The 7,548-nt window shown below is 41.2% G+C and overlaps 1 non-coding gene across 1 annotated transcript; it reads left to right on the forward strand.

Annotated features, from left to right (window-relative positions):
* Positions 1–1,087: 1,087 nt before the first annotated feature.
* Positions 1,088–1,169, forward strand: Trnas-gcu. Its single transcript has one exon. It is a non-coding gene; the product is annotated as a tRNA-Ser (tRNA).
* The last annotated feature ends 6,379 nt before the right edge of the window (positions 1,170–7,548 follow it).

Raw genomic sequence — 7,548 nt, forward strand, 5'->3', positions numbered from 1 at the left:
TCACATTTCACTTTACAGAGAAGACAATGACGAGTGTTGTATCCTGTCTATTGTCCATCCACCCGTCTCTTGCCCGGCAGTTTTCACAGAATTAGGTGTGTCATGTACAGCTCCTTTAAAACATATATAAATACAGACGAGGTTGTCACTGAGTCACTGAAAACCACAATTATTACTGACTCAATAACACGCGCCTGTACTATACTAAAAAACAGCTCATTTCTCTCTTTCTCTGTCTGTCTGTCTGTCTCTTTCTCTGGGAATGCACACCAGAACGTCTCCTTAAATTGGTGCTGGATTCCTGGCCGAGGAGGAGGAAGGGGCGTAGGTGAGATAACTGCCTCGAAGTGAACAGTGACCGCTCTTGGTGACATCAAAGCAGGAAATGCTAATGACAAAGCACTTTATAGCTAACGTATCACTTGGCACCACTACAGTCACCAACGTCACTCCTGCTTCTACACTAATTCTAATATCTCCTTTTATCTACCTACTTCTCCTCCTTCTTCCCTACCTCTAACTCTGACTCGTTCTCTTCCTCCTCTTTTAACTCTTTCTCCTCCTCTTCCTCCTCCTGTAACTCGTCCTGCTTCTCCTCTCCTAATCTGACATTTTGTTATCTACCTTCTCATTATTTTTTCTCCTCTAACTCATTGTCTGTTATCCTCTCCCTCCTTGTTCTCGTCTCTCTTATCTTTTCTCTCATCCTATTCCTACTTTTCTTTCTTCACCATCTCTAAATCATCGTCTCTTCCTATTTTTCTTTTTTTTCCTCCATCATTGGCTTCCTCTACCTACTCTATCATTCTGGCGCAATATGACCCCGCTTATGGTTATCACTAAACTACGAGATTAATAACATTCTCATGCAGTGAATCGCTAACTAAAAAGATATAAACCAAACATGAGAAATAGTGGCATAATGAAAGACAATACTCTTACAACATTCAGAAGTAGTGGCATAATGAAAGACAATACTCTTACAACATTCAGAAGTACTGTAAATGTAATCTTTAAAAGTTGAAGTTTTATGATAACAATATAACAAATTTAGTTATTATAAACACACATGCTTTCACTAGAATCTGACGAGGTGGCCGAGTGGTTAAGGCGTTGGACTGCTAATCCAATAGGGTCTCCCTGCGTGGGTTCGAATCCCATCCTCGTCGAAGTGATTTTATTTTTCGTCTGTTGTGGTCGGTGGACGCAGGCAGTGGAGAGACAGCAGGTGGAGGAAGGAGTGTGAGTCGGTGTTTTATGGAGAGAGTGGATGAACAGCGGTGCGCCTGATGGCCATTGATAGGGAAAGCTGACTTAATCTTCCGCTTCCTTGCTAGCGGATGAGAGATAAGGAGAATAAAAGAATGAATGCCTGAACGTTATGCAAACACACATGAACCGGCCAGCACTCTGCCTCATACAGGAATTTGACAGAGTCCGCTGCGAGGCCAAGAGACATAATGCCTCTGTTCGATCGCCATGAACTTTGCACGCAGTTTTAGTGTCAATGATGCACCAATAAAGCAGAAAAAAGAAAGTACAACAAATAGAAAAATGATAATGATAATAAATGTGTGCTGAGAAAATAGAAATCATGAAAAAAGTATCCAAAGAATTAAAACTGTGTAAACTGCTACTACTACTACTACTACTACTACTACTACTACTACTATACGTATCACTACTTTCTATTAATCATGTCTTTTGTTCATCCAGACTATTTCCTCCTTCTCTTCCTCCAAAGCTTGTTCCTCCATATTTTCCTCATCTATACCTTTCCTCTCTACTTTTCCTCTACCCTCCCTTCCTTTTCTTTTTTCTATTATTTTTTTTCACTGTTTTCTTAATGATATCTCATTTCCTTCTCTTCCTCTTCATACCCCTCTCGTATTTTCATCTTTTCCTCAAGTTCTCGTCTTCTCTTTCTTTCCTCCTCCTCCTCCTCCTCCTCCTCTCTTTGTAAATCTTCCCCGTTTTTCTCGTAATTTTCATCTTTATGTTCTCGCCATCTCTTCTCCTTCTCCTTCTCCTTCTCCTTCTCCTTCTTCTCCTCCTCCTCCTGCTCCTCCTTCTTCTCTTCACACCTCTCACACAAAACGTAAGACCAAGGATTACTTTCCCTGCCAATCCATGCAATAATTCTGATCCGACAAGAACCGAGGAGAGTTTTTATTCTTCCCGCGTGTTCCTGCATCAGATGGAAGCTCGAGCCCTGAACGCTGACCAAGTGCTGACGGCGCCTAAACTCCCAGCGACAGTTTCTAAGGCCTGTATTCTGAAACGCTGTGTTCTCTCACCACCACCACTACTTTCCAAAGGCTCTAGTTGAAGATACTCGCTTTTCTAAAGGTGTTTTTTATGTGGTTCTGGTGATAGATTAGCAAAATTTCTAGTTTATTATAAGGAGAAACTACCTTCAAAACCTGGCTAGTTGTCTCTGTGGTCTCGGAAAATTGCCATGGTGAAAGAGCAAGTTGTTCCGAATAAGGGTGTTAGTTAATGAATTTGAAACGATGCAGAGGGTGAAGTTGATGTGTTTTTGTCAGCCGGTGTGTGGGTGAATGAAGGAGGACGAGAAGGAGAAATGATGCAGAGAAAGACTGAGGTGACGGGATTGCATGAAGGTAAATAAGGATGAAGTAGAAGTAAAAAAATACTAAGAAAAAAATTTGGAGATGAAGATGACAACGACAAAAAAAGCGAAGGGAGAAGAATGATGGAGAGAAAGACAGAAAGGGGAATGAAGTGTGATGAAGAGGAAGAGAAAGAAGACAAATGATGTGAAGAAATGGAAGATGAATACTGAACACCAGAAACGAAGACGATGACGGCGACAAGAAGAAGGAAGAAAAGAAAGAAGGAAAAGACGAAAACAAAAAAAAGTAAAAGAGCAAAGCAGAGGCAACTAAAAAAAGAAAAGATTATAAAAACACTAAGAAAAGATAAGAAAAAACACACATAGAAAAAAAAGCGGATAATAGAGGAAGCAATGACATGAACATAGAGGAAATGACATTAGAGGAGACCATGGGATCAAAAGAGGATAGGAAGAGGTGAGGGTGAGGCGAGGTGAGGAAAGAAAAGGGACGATGGAGGGTGATGAGGGGAGTTGTTGGAGATGAGGAAAAGCGTTAATGGAGTTTAATGGAGTGAGGGGAAGAGAGGTCAACAAACGGGTGTCTTTCAAGGGAGGCAAGAATAGATAAGGTACAGTATAGTGTTCATTTAGGTTCAATATTACACATATGTGAGTCTTAAATAGGTAAATGAAGAGCAGAAGGAGAAGTAATAACAATAGTGGTGGTAGAAACAGAAACAACAGTAATTAGTAGTAGTAGTAGTAGTAGTAGTAGTAGTAGTAGTAGTAGTAGTAGTAGTAGTAGTAGTAACAGTAGTAATAGTGGTAGCAGAAGCAATTATCTATAAGAGACCACATAAATCAATCTTTCAAAAAAAGTATTGGGAAGAAATACTACAAAAAGTTAAAATATCACATATCCAACTATCACGTTCCTATTTTTCTCACTCTATCGATACTTGCATCCCACCAATTCCTTTGGGAGTGAAGGCTGAGACTGTGACGGTAAGGAGAGTAAAGGCAGAGAAGGCGATGACCTGTGTGAATATGGCAACGACATAGTGAAAGATGAGGAGAGACCAAGAGTGGAAGAGTGACAGTAAGAATGGCAGTGAAGAGTGACGAGAGATAGTAATGGTAAAGGACCGAATTCAGAGAGCTTTGCTCTCTCACCACGACTATTTTCCAAGCCCACATAAATGATTAGCAGGGATTTCAAGAGTGTTTCTCTAGTTGATAATGTAGAAATCTTGTCATTCTGCTTCTAGAACATTATACAACGCTTTGCTCTCTCACCATGAGTGTTTTCCAATGCCTCAGAGATGAGCAGCACAGTTTTCAAGAGTGTTTCCCTAGTTAATAAGGTAGAAATATCACCAATCTGTCTCTAAAACTGTAAAAACAACTTTAAAAACTCGTGTAAACTTAAATAAAGTCTTTTGAATCATTGGAGGTGCGGCACAGAAGTGTTCTAGAATACGAATCACAGAGTGACAGTGAACTGTGGTGAGTAGTGATAAATGTGAGCAAAAAAAGAGTGATATATACGAGGGTGGTGAAGTGTGTGGGTGGTGCAGAAGGAACTGTGCTATGCCGTGCTGGTGTGTGAGGCAAGTGGAATTAACTTTTTAAGAACAGGTGTGCAACGTTTATGTCTAAAGCTTTCAAAGGGTTCTAACATGTTTCAACACGCTGCGCCTCCCGTGCTGGTGGGAAAATTTGAAGATTAAATTGGATTAAGGAAGGGATTATTTCGTCTGGATGGAAATGGGAAAGGTTGTACACACACACACACACACACACACACACACACACACACGGCCCGGTAGCTCAGTGGTTAGAGCGCTGGCTTCACAAGCCAGAGGACCGGGGTTCGATTCCCCGGCCGGGTGGAGATATTTGGGTGTGTCTCCTTTCACGTGTAGCCCCTGTTCACCTAGTAGTGAGTAGGTACGGGATGTAAATCGAGGAGTTGTGACCTTGTTGTCCCGGTGTGTGGTGTGTGCCTGGTCTCAGGCCTATCCGAAGATCGGAAATAATGAGCTCTGAGCTCGTTCTGTAGGGTAACGTCTGGCTGTCTCGTCAGAGACTGCAGCAGATCAAACAGTGAATCACACACACACACACACACACAAGGTTGCTATTATATATACAAAAAAAATGTGTATCCTCATGCGTGTCAATTCCACCTGATCTTTTTAGTTATGATGATGATGATGATGATGATGATGATGATGATGATAAAAACGAATGATGACGACAATGATGATGAAGAAGGATAAGAGTAAAGGAAAAACATTAAGGGAAAAATATGATGGAAACGAGAATAAAATAGAAACAACAGCAACAACAACAACAACAACAACAACAACAACAACAACAATAATTACAACAACAAAATCGATGAAAAAACAAACACACACTAAACAAACTGATAAAAAAGACAAGAAAAAGAGAGAGAGAGAGAGAGAGAGAGAGAGAGAGAGAGAGAGAAGCAGGCAGCAAAATCAGGTGACAGGCTCCCTCCAAAGTCTCGTTCCTTCCCTGTCGTGACGATGTTAACTTACTTTTCTATGACCGGCAAATTTTTTAGGCCTTCTTTTGAACTCCGCGTCTACGAATTTCACGAGGAGAGGAAAGGAGGAGGAAAATGAGAAGGAGCAGGAGGAAGAAGAAGAACAAGAACAAGAACAAGAAGAAGAAGAACAAGAAGAACAAGAACAAGAACAAGAAGAACAAGAAGAACAAGAAGAGAAAGAACAAGAAGAACAAGAACAAGAAGAAAAACAAGAGGAGGAGGAGGAGGAGGAGGAGGAGGAGGAAGAGGAAAAAGAAGAAGAGAAGGAGGGTGAATAAAATAGGAAAAAAAAAGATGGGAAAAGACAGCTCCTCCTCCCCCTACTACTACAACTATTACTACAACAACAACAACTACTACTACTACTACTACTACTACTACTACTACTACTACTACTACTGCTACTACTAACACTCCGCCCCTACTACTACTACTACTACTACTACTACTACTACTACTACTATTACTGCTACCGACATTTCTCCCACTACTACTATTACTACTACTGCTACTACTACTACTACTACTACTACTACTACTACTACTACTACTTTTACTAGTAATACTACTACTACTACTGCTACTCCTACTACTACTACTACTACTACTACTACTACTACTACTACTACTACTTCTCCTTCTCCTCCTTTTCCTCCTCCTCCTGCTACTACTACTAATACTACAAAAACTACCAGAAACCACAACCACCACCAACACGAAAACTACCAACAACAACCCCAGCCACAACCACTAATTCATACTCATAAAACATCCTTCAAAATTCCCTTACTCTTCAACATTTTCACCTGACCTAATACCAAACCACACTCTGTCAAGCAATAGGGATAAACTACAGATGATTCCTTGTCTCTAGTGCGTGTACGTCCCTCAAGCAGCTCAGTGTGTAACAGGGCAGAGCATCATTGTCTGTATGGCGGAGCTGTGTGTCGAGTGTTCCTTCCCTAGCAATCACCACCAAGCTTGCAAGCGATTGGGAAGTCTGTGTTTAATTAACGCATACACGAGTTTCCCCTCCACTACTGCCTCACTGACTGACCAGAGAGAGAGAGAGAGAGAGAGAGAGAGAGAGAGAGAGAGAGAGAGAGAGAGAGAGAGAGAGAGAGTTCAATCATGACTTTTAAGTTGATAAAGGGGACTGAGAGAGAGAGAGAGAGAGAGAGAGAGAGAGAGAGAGAGAGAGAGAGAGAGAGAGAGAGAGAGAGAGAGAGAGACTGTTGTAATCGAGATAAGATAAGACGTCCGAATGTTTGAAAATATGCTTCATTATTTTTTAATTTCCTGAAATACTTCGAGCCATGTTTCATCTTACCCAAAGAAAGAGAGAGAGAGAGAGAGAGAGAGAGAGAGAGAGAGAGAGAGAGAGAGAGAGAGAGACATTTAATATACTTCTCATCTTTTGTTCTCTATCTGATCCGACACTCACTCTCCATTGTTACACACTTACACTGTTGCAACACCTGGTAGGGTGGGGTGAGGAAGCGATGGTAAAAGTGGCAGATGTTTGTAATTCCCCACCAGCACTCGCCTGATGCAAGAAGGTCAGAGAAGTAAGCAGGACTGAGTGGAGATAATTCAAGTTAGAAATAGAAGACTCAGATAGACAGACGAAGCATGGACGTGGAGAGACAGTATAGCGGGGACTTAGAGAAAAGGTAGAAATATAAATTATATATGAAAATGAAGGAGATACTAAAAACTCTTTCATCAATAGAAAATGTCAAAGTCTTTCCAATTCTAACTCCTCTCGAGATTTCTGGCATCTAGCCAATAATATCTCTAACAACTTTACTTCTTCGTCTTTCCCTCCTTTACTTCATCCAGATGGCTCTACAGCTGTCTCTTCTTTTTCTAAAGCTGAACTCTTCGCTCAAACCTTTGCTACCAACTCAACTTTGGATGATTCTGGGCATATTCCTCCTACTCCTCCACCCTCTGACTACTTCATCCCTAAAATTAAAATTCTTTATAAAGACGTTTTCCTGGCCCTCTCTGGCCTTGATTCTCGGAAGGCTTACGGTCCGGATGGAGTCCCTCCTGTTGTTCTCAAAAACTGTGCTTCCGAACTCGCTCACTGCCTGGTCAAACTCTTTCATCTGTGTCTCTACTTCTATTTATCCTTCTTGCTGGAAGTTTGCTCACATTCAACCTGTCCCTAAAAAAGGTGACCACTCCAATCCTTCTAACTACCGCCCTATAGCTTTGATTTCCTGCCTTTCTAAAGCCTTTGAGTCTATCCTTAATAGGAAGATAATGAGGCATCTATCAGCTCACAACCTTCTCTCTGATTGCCAGTATGGTTTCCGTAAAGGCAGATCTACTGGTGATCTTCTTACTTTCCTAACTGAATCTTGGTCATCCTCTTTAGGGACTT

Source organism: Portunus trituberculatus, chromosome 17 (genome assembly GCF_017591435.1).
Source record: "Portunus trituberculatus isolate SZX2019 chromosome 17, ASM1759143v1, whole genome shotgun sequence".
Taxonomy (NCBI): Eukaryota; Metazoa; Arthropoda; class Malacostraca; order Decapoda; family Portunidae; genus Portunus; species Portunus trituberculatus.